Below are 19384 nucleotides of genomic sequence, written 5' to 3'. Positions count from 1 at the left end.
TGTATGCAGATGACAGCGTCTTAATGTCTCAAACACGTATTGGCCTGCAGAGGTTACTAGACTGGTTTTTGCAGGTCATGGATTCAATAGGTCATCAGACAAATAAGTCAAAATCATTTACTATGGTATGTGGCAGACCGATAGGTGTGGTAAGAGCTTTTCAGATTCAGACAGTAAACACCTTTGCATATCTAGGACTCCCATTTGAAAATAAATGCAAATGGAATCATCTTTTTAAATTTACATCCACCCAACTTGATCAAAATATGCGTCCATCCTTAAGTTTATTAAGAAGTTGGGGCCATCACCCTTGGGTGCAATTTTAAATATTTATAAGGCCAGATGGATTGCAGTGGCAAATTAATGAGCAAGCATATGGTGCTGGCATGACCTGGTATTATTACAATCTGCTGAAAATATTTTCTTTCGCAGGTTATTGCCTTTACTGAGGTGTGTGCCCGCCTCCATTTGTCATGGAGCAGATATCTGCATGATACTATCAAGCTAGTGCCAATCTCTGTATGGCTGTGTACCTGGTCCCGCCCTGAAGCAGCATTGAAAAGAGCGGTGATTAAGGACTGTTTGGCTGTGGATAGGGCTTGTAATATTTAGTGGCGACAGTTCATGAAAAATCAATTAGCCAAAATAGGCCACCAGGAGCTTTTTGATAAGCCTTAGAATACAATGAGGCGGATGAAATTGCTGATCAAAAAAGCACTTTTGGACCATATGTGAAAGGAGACAGAGGAGGGTGAGTATGGAAAAAAGACAGTAGGGATGTTTGCTTTGTTAGTAAGGACTACCAACATGGAACCTTATCTACTGTTATGTTCCCGGGTTAGGCCCATGTACCGAAGCAGCTTTTTCCCTACAATGTCCTTACAATAACATTTAAGCTGTGACGTTTTGCACACATTTGCGTGCCCAACAATGTTGGATTTGTTTCCCTGAAACTAAACTTGTTTACACATCGAGCTTCACACAACATTATCACAATGCTCTGTACATCATGTACAAGGTCTCTCGTCACACTATGTACAAATGTCATCTCTATCTTCATCACGGAGCAACAAGGCTATGTACATATCCATAACATCACTTCTCTATACGCACATCACAAGTATACCTTCTATTATTATAGATGAGCATCCCAATAGAAAAGTAGAGGAGACACTTCAGCTGACACCCAGGGTCTTTGCATGCTGAGAACTCACCAGCAGTGGTCTGACATCTTGTCAGGGGTGTCCAGTTCTTGACCAGGACAGGGTTCTTCATTCTATCCCATCAGGTAATGCGGTAGGATCGTCCCTGTGGGGCATTCTTGGCTCTACACCCACACACACTCTAGGTACACTTAGAGTAGGGATTGCAACGTAGGATCACTTCTTGTTTTATATACCTGTTTTAGTACCATGGTAGAACTATATCTACTCTTTATTCTTTTGGTGCTTGTTATTGCGTTTATCTGCTTCTGCCTATTGATCTTTGCAGCACACTTATTTTATACAAGAATAACGTTGGTTCAATAAACTTATTGAAAACGTCTTAATGTGTATTCTCTGTATACTTATGAGTGACTGAGCGAAAGGTTCTGTACTGTTTCCACTGTCCCTGTGGGGTCAGGGTTGTCATGTTCAGTGGTTGCCAGAAACCATTCTCTCCCTAGTAGTTTAGTGTGGCTTACGGTGGCATTGTGAGCTAGAAGTTTATAGGCCAAAATGTCCTGCGGTAGTGTCCTGAGTCAGTCTTGGCACCAAGCTCCTAGTTTATGTTGTCCAAACAAATGCCCAGATCTTACGGATTAGTAGGAATTACACAACACTACTTATTATTTCCAGTGTACAGCGTTTTCATTTGTTAAGGTTCCATCTCAACATGCACATATCGTTGTTTCATATCCATCACCCGGAAACTGTGATAGAGGTGTTGCAGTATGCCATTGCGATACGCACACGGCCCAGTCACAACAACACTTTATTTTTATTTTGTGACCTTTATAGCATACCTAGTAAATCTGTACTTAGGCTTTTGCTCAGGACTGACTTTAAATTTGATACAGTGTAGGCCAGCTTTGATGTACCGACAACTGCTTCAAACTAAGTTAATATGCTGCATTATTTATAGATATATCGCAGTGTGTGTTAAGCTTTACAGAATTGTAAGGAAATAATACACCTTTATAGTTTCTATCGCAATTGGAATAATGCTTTTTTGTCTCTATTTATAAAAAGATCTATTATTTAAGTGCATCAAGGTGACCATTGCTTTATAATAATGTCTTTATTTTATATATAATCCTGCTGAGAAGGATTTTAGTTTAATTGTTAAATTTGATAAAGTATATTAAAATGTGTATTTGCTAATATCTATTGAATTTTGTCGTGAATATTGCGGCTATATATGTCCACACACTTTCTACCTATTCATTATGAAATGTATCTAATGAACTGTATTTGCATTATACTTTTATGGATACTTAACCAAATACATTTTTAATTGATTGAGTGACTGAAGTGCCATTTCTAAAATAGTAATGTTAAATCTAACTTTACTATTAAAGAGGATTTATCATTACCATTCCAAAGATATGAAACATGATGCAGCTACTCTTTTCATATAATTTACTTTATTCGGCACAGAGCCATAAATGTACATAAAAACATATAATCAATTGGTACAGTACATAAATAAATAAACTAATAAGATCATTCCAGTGATACAATTTAGCAGCAAGCTTACATACTGAATTTGTGCAAAACAAGCAATAATAAAAGCAGGATCACTGGACTACAGATATTTGTACCTTAGTCTCCAAATACAGAACAGAAATTGTGAGACCGCAAACACTGTGGATTGCATTGTATCACTTCTCAAAATCCTAATTGCTTTTCTACAATATTTTATGCCCACAAGCCGACAAAGTGGAAGTTTCAATATTTTCTGATCTCCTTGGTAAGCTGGGCAAAAGAGAAAAACGTGTTCAGTGGTCTCGTTGAATCCAGCACAAAGAGGGCAGGTTCCTTCCCGATCCCTTTTTGTTGCTGCCATTTAGCAGTAAAGGAACATAGAGGAAGAATCCCATAACGCAATTTCAAATATAATGACTTAGCTAAAAAAGGCTCAAACTCGTCAAGAAATTGTTCCAGTTTAAAATCTACTTTACGATCAAGGAATTCAGAAGCTAGAGAACCTGTTCCCACTTGCCCAATGTATGTGGATGTCTTATGCTGCCAGTACAAGCTCTTTAACGCAACCTTGGTAATCCCACTAAAGTCTGCTGTAGTAGTCCAGAGACTCACACAGCCTAATTGGATAAAAGATTGCATGATATACCTGACCCATGGTATTTTTAAGGCACCAGGTGACCTGAGTACATCCTCTAGATACTGCTGATAGACTAGTAGCCTGGGTGTCACCCAAATTCTGCAGCAATACAATATTGGTCTAAACCCTATTTTTGCACTAAGCACTCTGAGTCCATCAGGCTACTCTTTTCTAATCAGGGATTAAACCTTAAATATGTGTTACGGAATTTCCAATGCTAGCCTATGAGAGGAGAAGGCCTCACAGTAGTGAAAAATTAATTTTGGTGTTCGTCACTGCCAGGGCATGTAAAACTTAAAAGCACATGTACTTCCTTTCACTTACACTACACCCTGCCGTTAGGGCTATATTGGTCCTACCTTAGGGTGACGTAGGTGTAATAAAATGGGAGGCTTGGCAAGTGGTTTTAAATGCCAATTCGAAGTGACAGAACACTGCACACACAGGCTTTGCAATGGCAGGCCTGAGACAGGTTTGAATGGCTACGTGTATGGGTGGCACAATCAGTGCTGCAGGCCCTTTAGTAGCACTTTAGCACTAGTCTGCAGTGTTAAAGTGCTCAGAGTCCTAAGGCTAACAAAAACATAAAGCAAAAAGGAGGAGGTAAGCAGGCAAAAAGTTTGCGGGCAGACCAACCTAAGGATGACAGGTCTAACAGTTGCCTTTTTATTTTATAAAGGCTTTTCTTTAACAATAATATTGTGGTTTGCCATATACATATATACTGTAATATACTGTGAAATTAGTGTGTGGCCAAATATATCACTAAGTTATTCTCCCTCAATACTTAAAGATACTGAATCAATTTACGTAAAATACCAAAAAGGTCCTTTCCACACTATAATGGATATTGCTGCCACATTTCATAAAAATCCATTCAGTCATTTTGCCACCACAGCAATTTTGACACTACATTTTATTTGTCTAAAAGATCAATAGAAAATGAATTGGTGGAAAAAACGTGATATGGGACCCCTCTTTTTTCTTTGCACCTCATTAACTAATCACCACAAAACTTTGCATCATCAGCCATTGTAAAAAAGGAATAGGTCTACATACATTCGTGGAAATTCGTCAAACGGTGCAAAGTTATGACCAATAAAAAATTCAAGGAATTCCTATCTCTCGGAAACCTAACTTTAACTATCGCATTCTCCATTTTCCCACCACGCCCTCTAGTTCTCCCAGAGGTGGAGGCAGAGGTATCCAGCTGCAGGTTTGTGAAATGTATTTTTGTACTACATGAGTAATAGGTAAACCTGAGTGTAAGTTAAATTAAGCCACCATAATTCCGGTAATTGGGAATATTTTTGAATTACTCTTAATATACTATTATGCCTCTTTGTGTAATTAGACGTAATGAGCTGCAAACATGTAAAGCAAATGTAAGATTTGCAGTAAAGCTTTATGGCAAATGTACTGGAACAACAGAATATAAGCTGCTATTGTTTGTGATGCTTTTGAACTTTTATAGTGCAAAATGTGCCCTGGCATCAAAATTGACATAAGGGTGCATTTCATGGTAAAATACATTATGAAATGACAGTTTTTCATTTTGCCAAATCACATTTAATTTCATATATTTCAGAGAAGATTTGCGGAATTACACTCAAAGTGAACTATGCAAATTTAGTACAACCCTACTAATATTATTAGAGTTCTCCTTTGCATATTATGGAATGCAGTTTGTAATTAGGCTCATAGGTATCAAATGAAAATGAACTGAAGTTTACAGGAATAAAAGACGCAATAAGTCCCATTACTCTAAGTCCCATTACTCACAGGGGACTTTGAAGTGGTAAAGAGCAGATAAATATGTTTATAACGTTTATAAACCTAATGTAAATGTTTGTTTATTGGTCAGGTGACCTGATGCAAGATTAGTCATAGCCTTCTTGTGTATTTTTTTATTTAAGAGTTTATATAGTGCTTGACTGAGGGTGTGAGAGCGCTTTACAGCATCTTAAGTCATTAACAGTCATTCACAATACAGAATGATTGTAGTGTCAAGAGTCCAATCATAATCAGTCAATGACAGTACAGTACAATTGTAGTGACGAGTGTCGAAACAGTGTAAGGACCTTGGGAGGGATATGCGTATAATGTGGTAGTAGTCCATTGTGCATTCTGAGTTATTTCCCTCAGGGTTAAGGTGCTGATTTTGGAGGAACTTTTTTATTGTCTCTTGACGCTCACAAAAGAGAGGTTAATTCTGATATAGATTGGGAGAGAGTCCCAAATATTGGGTACATTGCCCTAGAAATAGAGAAAAATAGCTTTATGTTTTAGTTTTTTCAGGAGGTTTCTCGATTGGCCTGGTTTTGTGAGTTTACATGTGAGCTAGTTTGAATTGCCAGTGTGTAGTGCTTTATGGGTGAGACAAGTGGTTTTAAAGCAGCAGAGGGCTTCAATTTTTAGCCACTTCAGATTTTTCATGGAGGGGAGATGTGATCGTATCCATTTGCTCGGGTGACCATCCTTGCGGCTACATTTATAATGGCTCTCAGGGGGGCTAAGTATACCTTTGATGACCATGTGAGGGTGGCATTTCCTGGATAGTACCAGTGCTTGTGTGGCAATTTATAGGTAATTTGGTGGAAGGGAGGGCTTAATTTTGTTGAGGGTTTTAGGTAGTAGAGGGCGCCCTTCACTGTGGACCTAATGTGTGAGCTCATGTTCAGATCTGAGTCCAGGGTGATCCCCAGATATTTGGCAGAGTCCATCAGAGTCAGCTTGCCGTTCAGAGCAATTTCCACCTGTTCTTGGTTGAATTTAAAGTGATTGAGTGATGAACAGTTCTGTACATTTATGTGCATAGCATTAAGCCAGAGAATTTCCTTCAAAGCGGATATTACCAGGTAAAACTTGATGTCATCTGCATAAAGGGGGCAGGCAATGTTTGCTTGTCTGAGTATTGCAGTGAGGGGCTCCATGTAGATGTTGAAGAGTGTCGGCGAGAGTACTGAGCCTTGGAGGACATCTCAGATGATGGCATAGATGTCAGACATTGAGTTGTTTATTTTTTTTAGTTGAGAGCGTTTGTGAAGAAATGAGGTGAACCACTGAAGAAGTGTACCATCTGCTCTGATTTGTTGTTGCAGGTATTTCTGAAGTAGTTTATGATCGATTGTTTCAAAGGCCGCTGTTAGGTCTAAAAGGATGAGCAGGCAGCATCTTTTGAAATTGTGGATAGTTGCACCTTCCATCGATTCTTCATGTTCCTGAGACTGAGTGACACACCCTGACAGTATATGAAAACAACTGGATAAGGAGTGGGGTTAAAACTTTTCTGGTAGTTTCAAATACAGTATGAGACTAAAGCCTGTCCTAATGGCCACTCTGAAGATAGTACATTTAACAATAGGAGTAGGAAATAAGAAATTACTGCAAAGAATAGAACCAGAAAAACCCTAGAACTTGTTGTTCTCATCGGCCTTCACTGGGTTTGTGTAATCCAAGAATACACACTACTTAATCATGAAAGAATAAGTGTCAGGGCCCAAGGTTTTGGTCATAAGCCAGCGGCCGGGTCTCTTGCATGTCAGAGTGCCGAATGTCAAGGTTGTAAATTCTTGATTCCACCTCATGCCTCTTTAATCCTCTAGCAGACACTCCCTGCCCCTTTAACTCACTCTTGCAGGTTATTTCATCCGCTTTCTCGTCTTTGTCATGGTTTCCCCCTATTTCTCTTCCCCCCTTCACTTGGTCAAATTCTAATGAGAAACATAAGGGCCAATCCATACTAACGAGTGCTAGTAGGCCTCACCTGCTACCACTGGCTCAAATTAAGCCCTGGGATTACATTCAAAATTGTTGCCTGGTACAAGAAATCATCCATGAAGCCGAATGGGAGAGAGTGGCCAAAGATGTTTCACATGGAGGTCATTTTGGTATTCAACTCACACATGCTGAAGGAGCCAGATGTCAGGCAAAGAAGATAGAAAACCTGAATTACTATCATTATCTTGAGATATGATTCTCTCGTGAACAAAACTGGGCAAATAAAATCCTAAAAAAACAGCTATTTTGGATCCAGGGCTCTATACCTGTGTTTGTATACCTTGCCAAATGTGGTAGTTATTGTATTCAAGATATCTTAAAAGCCTGTGTCTGAAAGGTTGTGTCTAAAGCCACGTATTGCAGTGAGCTCTGGTTGAGTTGTTGCTTATTAAATGTCAAATAAGTATACCTGAAATAACTACTTGCAGATGCTTTTCCAAGAAGAGTAAATTAGAAAACACATCGAGCCATAATATTGTACCGAATAATGTATTTATTGAAAGAAAATCTTACTGAAAAGAACAGTCTGAACATAAGATACAGCTTTTTACATTCTTTAGGAGGATAGAACTCCACTTATTCCAAAAGTGATGTTTTCTTTCGGATAGTAAAGAGCAGACACTTCTTTTCACTTCGGATTAACCTCTTTTCTCTTTCTGTAAAGAAACATAATCATATCAGTTTACAGTATATTGAGAATGTAGTGTTGATTTAAACTATTTTTGGTCAGCACCCAGAGTAATGTCCATAACAGAGATACAAATTATGCAACCCATTATTATTATTAACTTCTAAGTCTGGTTTTTAAAGCTATAAATGATCTGTATTCTAGAAACCAATTCACAATTCTAACTCCACATGCATTATCTTGCACCTTTCACGTGACTAATCTTAACTTTTCTTGTTCCCCCTAATCTCCCTGTGCTGCTTTATGATTCTATTCATTCAAGCTCCTCGGATAATACCAAGGGACTTGACTCCTATTTGGACAGAACTCCATTGACTCTCTTCCCACTGTCAAAATGACTCCCACCGGCCTTTGATTGATGGTGGTCACAATTAATTCTCTTTCACACCCATTCCCTCACTTTATCCCTTAGTGCGAATATGTTGAGATGTATATATAGTAAGTTGTCTATCCTGTGATTGGACTTTCAATCAATAGCTATCATGCATCCAATTCAGACAAGCTGTATATAATCTTTTATACTCAGATTCTATGGGTATATATAGAACGTCTTGTCAAATTATTTATTAATGTTGCTGAATATATTTACTAAATAAGTATACTGTTGAGATGGGAAAGCACACTTTAAAAACCATTTGTGGAAGCTATAGAAGTTGATAAATAAAAGTGACAAAGACCAAATTATAAAAAAGCACAGTTAAGCATAAATATGTTTGAGAGGATCATGCATGGAAATAACTGTGGGCTCATAGATTAAAATTGTTAATAAAGGATTTCTTGTCACCCAGTGGGTACTATGAATTCTGGGTGAGAGGAAATGAATCTTTCCACCTGACATTTCAATGGGTGAAATATAAAATGAAGTCTTTACTGTCCAAGATTCATAAATTGTGATCACCGAAAGAAGTGCTGCTACAGATTATTTTCTTCCCATCTCATGCTTGCCCATGGCAGTGCAACATGAACATTTTGAAAGAGCAGTTGTGCAAAACATTTTTGTGGGTGCAAAATCAGGATGGAATGCAACCCATTGTAAATTAGTTATAAATATGCTCAATGCAATATACAATATGTTTGTCTAAGGTAGAAAGGTAATGTTTACTAAGGGGACATGATATAACTGTACAAGGTTCTTTTTCACATAATTTGGCAAGGGCTCCCTGGTGTCCTTTTTGGTCCATCCGGCTGCAGCTTCACTAGATTTGAAGCTGAGGTGGCATTTATTCCCCACTGTGGACCTTTTATTTATAATCAATGACCAGGCTGTGATTGATGGCCACAATGGGCTACAAATTCCCAGAAGAGGGGGCTGTTGTCATACATACCTTTCTTTTAGTGCCATTTTGCTTTAAGTGATGCTTATTTATCATTCATTGCTGTTTAGATTGAGACCCTCCAGCTACAAAATGTCATCCTGTTGTGTATAGTTGTACAATAGGTCACAAAAATACCTTACACAATATGCCACATGGGCAGGGGAAATACAGATGCCACTGGATTCTATTCCGCCCAGACAATGTTTCCATATCATTGCACTTTGCAGGTCATGATTGGTGGGTAGCTTGGTGATACAATCTGTTCTCCAATGTTCCAAGCTGTGTACTCTGTACATTGTGTTTCCATCTACAATAATTGTACCAAGTTCTTACTTGAGGGGGGAAAGAGCATGAAACGATATACCACTGACAATCCTAATTCAGCCACAAACTGGAGTTTGTTTTAGAATCGAGATTATGAGTCACTCAAAATGAGGCTGTTGATGTTTATACAGATCCTAAAGGGAGATGAATGTGTGTTAATTGCTGTGGCAGCTCTAGACCTTAGGATCCTTCAAGAAGGAGATAAAATCAAAGGCTAGGACAACAATGAATAGTAGTGTATTCCACACTGCGAGTGCACATCAATCCAAGAGTGTGAAATGTTTGTTCCTAAATCTTTTTGGAGTTGCAGGATTCTTCCGCTGGTATTGATCAGAAGCCACCAGGCTTGGTATGTGTTTTTCAGCCACCCAAAAAAAGAATTTGACATCTATGGGATGCATCTATCAACTCCTTGGCTGTGGGTGTAATTTGCATTACTACAATATACTATGATGCACACCTGAATCACCAAGAAGCTCAACAGTGGTCTGCATGTAGTTCAGAACTAGTTTTATAAAGTTTAACTGAACCAATAGAAACATAATCAGGTGGGAGCGCTAAACAGGCTGCTGCAGAAAGCACAGAATAAAGAGTTTCTACAGCATGGAAAGAACTCAGGGGCATATAATCAAGGACTGGCGATAACTAACGGTAGCCTAGCTTAGTGCTAGTTTTTCTATTGCCGTCCATCGCCTGTTTCTTCCGCCCTGTTATCGCCCTATAATCAACACGGCGCTAACAGGCAATAGCTTCCGCAAAAACCGCCGCTAACTGCTGCGAGATGGCGATAGGAAAACCGGAGATAGCGGACACAAACAAGCAATAAGCTCTTACCGATAAAAAGATGCACGCTAACCCGCAAGTGTGGACTTTGAAAAAATTGCCCATCGGTCCACCTACCATAGAAAAGATGTACAATAACAGTTAAATGCAGATTTGAGCACCCAGGGCCAAGTGCAGCACACATCAACAACCCCCCTCAAGCCCCCCAACATCCAGGATTACCATGATGAGATCCTGGATGCCCCGCTGGACTTGCGCCTGTGACGTCTGCGCTGTACCCACTGTCTTCTTCTTCGCTGCCTGGGGGGGGGGTCCTGGGGGGTGGAATTGGCAGTGGTTGTTGTTGTTGTTGCCTTCGTGGGACCTCTATGGCATCTGTGGCTCTTCTGATGGAGCTCTGGTCTAGTCTTTCCTATGTAGCTCCATTCATCAACAGTTTAAGTCATGTTTTTATCTGGTGTTAAATTCCTGATGCTAACGAGGCTTAGTTTGACTTTTCTTGTCGCTTCGCAGGTCCAGGGCATCATTGATAATAGTGTGATGTTGAGTTAGCGACTTTATCCGTGAAGTTTTGGGAAGGAACGCCTACTTTGCATGTCATTAGCGATAAGTATCGCTGGCATGCAAGGCGATAGAAAATCCGGCTGCTATCGCCTGAATGCTGTCGCTAACGCCTGTTAGCACCAGCTTAATAATAGCGCGCTAAAAAACGCGTTAGGGGCACAAAAGTGCAGCTAAAGCGCCGGTAACTTGCTTGATAATATGCCCCTCAGTCTCAACAGTACTACCCTTACTGAAATAAACTGTGACCAACCAGTATCAGAAAGGGATCACAATCTGAATTCAGTTGGCAACAAACTGCCCTAAAATGTTTAATCCACATCTTCTGATGTTCAAGACAGTGTCCTGAAGCGGCTGGAGAGTGAAGAGTTGCATTTGCCAGCTACATTTATATTGTCTCTTCTTTTGCTTCCCACTGTTTTAGTTGAGATTTCTTTTTGAGAAATGTTGGATTTGTTGAAATACAGGGATGGAATGTGCTTGATGCATCATTGACTTTCTGCAACCTCATTTCCCCTCCTTTCTATGGCCTCATGCTAAATGAGCGTGTGAATAACTATTTTGCTCTATATGTGTATTAACATGGCAATGAAGACATGCTTGTTTGGGAGGGTGGGGTAATCAGAACGTGTATTGTACACTCACAGTGCTGGGGAGGCAATGTGCTAGGACTATGTACAATATTGTGCTATCACAAAAGTGTAGAGCTGATAGGTTTATTTCACTTGAGGTTGGTGCTATTAACACATACTTTGGTGAACATGTTTGTTTTCCTAACCACCATAAAGAGTTCCTTCATCTTTCATAGTTCTTATATTTATCAACGCTACAAATGAGGAAAAATGTGAAAAAAGAGTGTGGTTGTTGTGATTTCTGATTGTTGGCGCTTGTTGTTTAAAAGATAGTCACCACACAAAATGATAAAATATTTCTATAATGTTTACTGGTGCATGCATCACATACCTGATTTCATATTTAACCTTGAGCCGTGGAAGGCTTGGTCGTAGTGGGAGTAGTTGTTGTTGGTGTAGTAGTGGTTGGAGTAGTAGTGGTTGGAGTGGTAGTGGTTGGAGTAGTGGTGGTTGGAGTAGTAGTGGTCGGAGTTGTTGTACGACGATGATAATGATGCTTCTTCTTGTGCCATTTTTTTTCATGCGACTGGGAAATAGAGAACACACAATAAAAAATATGACACTCTAATAAATTATAATACAGATGTACATAACAGGACAGCACACTATAATCTTAAAGCCAGGTTTTTGCTCACTAGAAGCACATAAAGCAGAACATACCAACAAAGGTATATTTCTAGGGACATCAAAAGACCAGCCTATGATTTAAGATCTAAATCCCATTCACTGCAGGTAGTCACCATTTCTGATACACAAATCTAGATTTTTATGGTGTTGGTTGGAACCATTCACACCCCCCCCAAAAAAAGAATTCAAGGGCTGGAAGTATGAAAGTGTGTGTTGAAATGTTGAGTCTGTAACGACTGCAATGGGAAACACAGGCCTTCAATGTATTCTGTTCCTAAAGTGACCTAATTGTGAATTCTTTGGGATGAGCTGCTGCTTTTCTTCACATTATGTAAGCACGGAATGCAGGAGCCTTGATTAAAAAAAGAAAACACATATTTGCACTGCAGGTTGACTCCTTTACATGGCTGTAGATTTCTGAATTGCTAAATTTCATAAATCTCTACAAAGGTATTCCTTAAAAAGGTTTGATATGTTTGGCTCGTATAGTGAGCTATTAGCATGAATGACTGGACTCTAAATTGAATAATTAATTGCTATGACAAAACAATCGTGGTTAACAGAACGTGTTAAACACTGTTGCTACATCATAAAGAATTCCAAAGCTGTTCTAGCTGAGCCCTGTGAGAGCCTGCCAGAGCAGTGCTGGAATGCAAGGAGCACAGCTTCGGGAGGAGAGGGGAGGCACAGAGCAGAGGGGTTGGGTGGCAGGATGCCAATTATTGTTTTTTCTTAAATTTGGACAGGGAGAACAGGTCACATTTTGTATGGTTCTGTATTACTCCTTTGTCCCTGTATAGCGGGTGAACACAGGGGCAGATGAGTTTGGGGCCATATCTGACATAAAATTATAGATGGATTAAAGTGATATTTTTTCACCTTGTAGAGATATATGACAATATAGACAGCTTGAGCTTTACTCTTGTTCTCTATTTGATAACCTTACTGAAAAAACATCCTCATATTCTATGTTAACCATCTATAATTCTATAAATTATGTGTGGCGCCTATAGAGAGCCTTTGGCATAAGCAACTGGATTCTAAATCCAGCAATTCACTACTATGAAGTACCAATAAAGGGTAACAGAACTTGTTAACCACAGTTGCTGCATCAGAAAATAATTCTAGGCTGCTCTGTCTGGGCTTTCTGAGAGACTGTCAAAGCAGCACCGGCAATCAGTGTGCACACCTTCTTGAAGCAATGAAAGGGAAGGCATTGAGAGTTGTTGGGAATGGTAAGCAGGAGCCCATGTATTTTCTTTTAAAATCTGGGACAGGGAAGAGAGCCCATGGCTTCCTCATTACTCCTCTGTCTCTAGCAGTTGGAAGCAGGGAAGATGTATTTAGAGGCCAAACATAATATGAAATTATTGCTGGCTTAAAAGTGGTCTATGAGGATGCCACCCATCTACCATCTGTAATTCCATATATGATGTATCTCTGTCATTTGAAGTCTCTATCATAATACCAGCCTTTCATTACCCATTCCTATGACATAACAAGAGTGAGAGACAAAAGCTGTTTCCCATTGGTGCTACGTCATAAAGGAATTCTAGACTACTGTGACATGCCTCTGAGAGCCTGCCAGAGCAGCGCCGGTACTCACATTGTTTTGGTATGGAAGTGGGAGATAATGTCCCTGGGGTTTGTGGGAAGCAGGAGGCCAGTTTTATTTTTACAACATTAGGGGCAGGGATGGGAGGGTATCTTATGTATTGCTCCCTATTACTCCTCCGTCCTTGAGCGACAGATGAAAGCGAAGCAGGAGCAGATGATTTTGAGGGCCATACAGAGCATAAAGATAAAGTTCAGTAACAGTAAATAACACTGATGTTTTTCATCAAGAGGTTCTGACCGAAATTATAGACATCACAAACGTTGCTCTTGTTATTATTTGATGTTACTCAGCACCTCTCGGTGGAGAACATCACTGATGTTCATTTTTACCCATCTATAATTCTATATATTAATCACTACTTATAAAATGTAAAATGTGCTCCACATTTTCTTAGTTTACCAGTGCATATGGGACAATACCCTCCAATGCGTACAATCAATTTTTGCTGTTTCTTTCTTTTTTCCCCCAAAGGAAATAATTTTTTACAAGTGATGAAGATCTTCTTTTCCATCAGGATTTTGAATGTTGATTTCCCATTCGCACTCAAGAAAGGGATTTACTCATTCTCTTCACAGGATTAAATCTCTGAGCATTTTAAAGATTGCAATAGGTCACAAGTATGCCAATGTGATTATTACCATATTCAGAAAATCATTAGTTTGTGGGTTGTTTCGAAGATCTGTTCTGAGTTACTGATTGATTTTTAGACAAAACTGTTTGGAAACATGAAGCACAGTTTTCCTCTTTAAATTTATGATCTGTGCTGCCTGAAAATAACGTACTAACTCAGAAAAATATCAGGTTAAATGAATTCCCTTCAGGCCCCACAGGTGCATAAAATAGGTGCTGGAGTCTGCGCTTCACCTCTTAAGAGGACTTGTATAGCCAGATTCAACTGGAAAACACATTAAGACTTAATTATACATGAATTGCTGATATGCTGCAAATCTGGCCAATGTATCTAGGAATAATGTAAAGAAAGAGCAAGAAAGTGAAATGTCAAAGATCAAACATTGAGTCAGACACAATCTATCTCGCCCATCTGGGATTACTTGTGTTCCTTTTCAGAGTATTAGCAGTGGTGATTTAATGTTCTATCTCAAATAATGTCTCAAACAATTCCATGTCTCTAATAGTCCTGGCAAACATGGAATTGAATACTAATCAAAGTAAGTACCACTGGTTCAAATTGATTTGTTTCCTTCCTTTTATTTTATCTAAGTACTTTATTCATGGCCCAGGTGGTGTAGAATCTAAGATCATTTAATCCCAGAAGCCGGAATACTATCCACAGTCAGTTAGAAAAATATTAATTAAAGACCGGGAATTCAGATACAATAAACCAAAAAGACAAATACGCATACAAAGGTAGAATGCCATGGTCACTGCAGGATGTAAGAAACTATTGCAGAATGAATGACTCATACTTACATCACTGTCACTTGCACTCCTCTCATCCCTTTCAAAGGCCTGGAAAGGAGGGAAGATAAACATTAAGAACAAATAAAACTTCTTAGCCAGGTGTAGTTGGGGTGCAATGCAATGTAAGAGCGACATATTTATCAACCATTAACTTAAAGCTACCTTCACCACTTATCAATAAAATATTCAGCTATCCTCTAAACCTGCCTCATAGGTATAACATCGCTGTTCCCTCCATCAGCTCCCACACTGATTCCAGAAGCTACTATTGACAAGCTTTGAATCGCTATCCCGACCACCATCTCAGACGCTACTCCTTTGACAATGAGCCCTTTGTTATTTACAAAGACTGCGGCATAGAGGGAGAATTTATTTTTGCCCTAGAGGTTTTTTATTTTTATTCTATATGTTTGCAAACATGCTCACTCTTTCATATGAAAAAGCTATGCACAAAAGATTTGAAGTGGTTTGTGGGAAAGGTGATAGTGTGACCATGTATTTTAATGGATAAAGTACTCTCTGGCGTACACAATAAGGATACTGCAAGTCACTGCTGAGTTCAATAACTTTATAAAGGAACTCAGCCTTCGGCTTCATTCCTCTATATGGTTATGGAATTCCTTGGTGACTTGCAATATCCTTATAATGTATGGTAAGGTACATTATCCCTTTTATTACACCTTTTGTTTCCCCTTTTAATAAACAGCATTTTGTCCTTAATTCTAGGTGTGTTCTAAAAGAATCTTCTGAGGGCACACCTCTAGTTTAATAACCTCTCTCCCCTTATCAGCCCGCACTGCACAGTAGAGGCTTTAACAGCAATATCACTTATGTTAACCCTGGATTTTTCAGAGTGGTTTTTAGAAACACTGATATAAACTGGTGCTGTCAACCTGTAGCTTATGTGATTTCAAAATAAAATATTACACACTGCGCATGCTCTATCATCACTTCAAGACTGCTCAATATTTGATGTCATTTTCAAGAACAGACACATTTTGAAATGCTTCAAACACCCATAAAATACAAAAGCATCATTTGAACCCCAAAAAGTGCAGTAGGACGTGTTTCCAATTCCAATGTTAGGGAAATGGACTACAGCACACATTAAAGTAGGAATATCTGCTTATCAACAGAAGCACAAAGGATATTTTCACTAAAAGCATTGTTGAGTGAGATTAACAAAGTACTACATGTCTACTAATGTCCCACACATCATCACTCACCGCAATGCAAACGGCTAAGGCCAGAAGGCAGGACACCACAACCAAGGTCCTCATCTTTTATGAATGGTATCTACAAGGAAATATGAAAAAAAACGAATGGTTAATAAAGAGTAAGTTTCTCAAGTTTCAGCCATGATTTCTGATACTGATTGGCAGAACACATGCACTTAAGTTTGGTTATGTTGGAGGTTAAAATTGGCTATATTTATAAATGTAACCTATATTCAGCAACAGTGGAGTTATTATAAATCCAGACTGCTGAACATTTGTGCATTGTGTGTTTTATACACAGAAAGGATAAAGAAAAAAAATACTATCATTGGCAGAGACTGTGTTTGAAAGTTGAACTGCTGGATGCCCACCTTCCTCCTAGGTTTGTATTTGGGGATCATTTGGTTCAGAAAGACATGTATTTTCTGGATTGATCCCAGGCTTTGTATGTGTTATAAGGTACATTGGTGTGGGCCTTTTAGATGTAATTAGAAACTGTTTTATTAATGACCATTCAAGTTTACCCTGAAATAATACAGAAGTTATCAAAACATAAAATCACTCGACTGGTGACCCTTTCATCCAGCTCTGACAAGTAATATGAAGGTTAAAAGCAATACCTTACCAGGAGGAGCTCGTACAAGGATCGTCTTCTGATGCTTTTGTGGGTAAAGTGGTGTTTTGTGTTACAATGCCTGCACATTTATAGCGTTTGTTTAGGGGCCTGGCTTTACCAGGATTATAACTCATTGTGTCACACAGGTTACAGTGGGTGGTAAATAATCCACCCTTGATGACTCCTGCTCTGGTTTCCTTGGCTGCTGCTTTTAAGTACAATATTTTGTAAAAAAAACTCTGTCTTGTTAGATAAACTAGGTACGTAGACGAAACTCCACGCTTGAGTTCTTGAAGTTTCAGTGGTCATTCAAACCACAATTTAGGTGTTGTCTGATACTTGTGAGTTCAATAATGCCTTTCACATTTTGAGATAGGTGGCCTTTTGATTCTAGGAACTGGGTCTTGAAACCTACACAGTATTAGAATGATTGATCCCTTGGTATTGTTCCTGCTTCTTGCTCACCGCTTACAGCTCTGCCTGTCACCATGACAGACCGGGTGAATATGAACTGAATTTAAACTCTAGCTAGGTAGATGTGCGTCAAAATGTAGAGCTCGTTGCCATGGAGGAAATAACAAATATATCAATTTAGCAAAAAATGTAATTTCAACAAATAATTTCTATCGTAGTTTTAATTCTCTAGAGTTTCTGTCAATTTCATTGGATGTTGCATTATGAGGGTTTAGACAAATTAATTGAGGAAATAAATTCCAAAATATGACACTGTGCTACATCAAATTTTTTTGGAGGCACTTCAGTTTAAAGAGTGTTTCACAAAACCATCAACTTCATTATTTAGTACTGAATCGAAATTATAGTAAAATGGAAAAATAATTTAAACCAACAAGGGATGTTTAAGAAATGGAAAGACAAAGATGCTATAAATGAAGATGCGAAAATGTACCCAAAATACATTAGAAAAGCAGGCTTTCTACTTTTGAGATAATGTTAAATAAAAACCTATACAGAAAACCTAAGTATGCAAGAGACGAAAAGTACCCAGTGAATGAAAGTGTTTTAGAACAAACCTGATAATGGCAGAATGCTAAAGGACAGAGAGTTTTTTCAGAATGTTGAAATATTTTGGCCTCCATTGACAACAATGGCATGGCAAGGGGCAAATATACCTGATGATAAGTGCATGAATGATGGTTATCTGTTCAACTCTGTATTTGGGGTTACCCATTATACCATGTAAGTAAGAAGACATTTTGTTAAATGTGTTTTTTCTTGCAAACTAGCTCACATCTGAAATCCGCAAATGGAGAACATTTCTATTACTAATAACAAATATTCTACTACTCTGTGTTCACACTTCTCCAGATAGAACTGGTACCCCATTTGTGAGGGTGAGCCTATTTCCTGCAATAGGAAAGTCCTCAAAATCCAGCAGGGAAACATCAGGATATTTCCTTTGAAATTCACTCATTCTGGCAATGTGGGTAACTGAGTATTCAAACTTGGGCCTGGCAGGCACCCATGGAAACCTACCAAACTCAGATATTTTCAAAAAGTGGACACTCAGCGGCCGATTCCGATACCGGGTCGGATAGCTCTCCGTAGCCTTACCGTGCGACCAACACGTACCCGTAGCCGGTCCATCCTGCAGAGGAAGTACGATGCACATAACTGCCAAAAACACGACCAACACGTAGGCTGTGATTCCAGCTCCATTCTCCGTCCGAACCGTAACTCCTAATGCTGAACCGAGTCGCCCGGAAGCAGTATCCATAGCAGTTTCCGGCCTGACAAGTACGATGCGTACTTTCTATGCGCCGGAACGGGCCGCCACATACGGGACGTCACAGCAACAGGAAAAAAAGCATATCAGCTACGATTCGCGCCACAACTCAATCCACGGCTACGAGACGGACCAGCTTGCAGCGGGTACGAGACGGAGCATCAAGCAGCGTGTACGACACAAACACATCATGAATCACATTGCGCAGCTCATACCAGTACTCTACATCTATGACCGGCTCTGGAACAGACACTGATGGCGCAAGCAGTAAGTCAGACACCTACCACATAAGCAAACGACACGTAACCGCAAAATGGCACACAAACACAGGGGATCCACATCCTGGCCACTAACAACAGCCCACCATAGGGGTTGCATGGCCAGCACCACTAACACCCCCACCCATAGGGGACCTGTTGCCCATCACTCCTGCCACCCCCACTCATAGGGGACCTGTTGCCCATCACCCCTGCCGCCCCCAGCCATAGGGCTCATGTTGCCCATCACCCCTGCCACCCCGAGCCATAGGGGACCTGTTGCCCATCACTACTGCCACCCCCACTCATAGGGCATATGTTGCCCATCCCTCCTGACACCCCCAGCCATAGGGCTGATGTTGCCCATCACTACTGCCACCCCCATTCACAGGGGGCCTGTTGCCCATCACCCCTGCCACCCCCATTTACAGTGGACCTGTTGCCCATCACCCCTGCCACCCCCACCCATAGGGCT

General features: G+C 39.7%; 1 long non-coding RNA gene across 1 annotated transcript; it reads right to left on the bottom strand.

Moving 5' to 3' along the window:
- Positions 1 to 7585: 7585 nt before the first annotated feature.
- Positions 7586 to 16969, bottom strand: LOC146866296 (uncharacterized). The gene is made up of 5 exons (XR_014976785.1): positions 16918 to 16969; positions 16302 to 16371; positions 15085 to 15123; positions 11740 to 11934; positions 7586 to 7760 (listed from the first exon to the last, which is right to left on the bottom strand). It is a non-coding gene; the product is annotated as an uncharacterized LOC146866296 (long non-coding RNA).
- Positions 16970 to 19384: the final 2415 nt, after the last annotated feature.

This window comes from Triturus cristatus, chromosome 2_1 (assembly GCF_964204655.1).
Source record: "Triturus cristatus chromosome 2_1, aTriCri1.1, whole genome shotgun sequence".
Lineage (NCBI taxonomy): Eukaryota > Metazoa > Chordata > Amphibia > Caudata > Salamandridae > Triturus > Triturus cristatus.
This window is presented reverse-complemented; position numbering and strand designations above follow the sequence as displayed.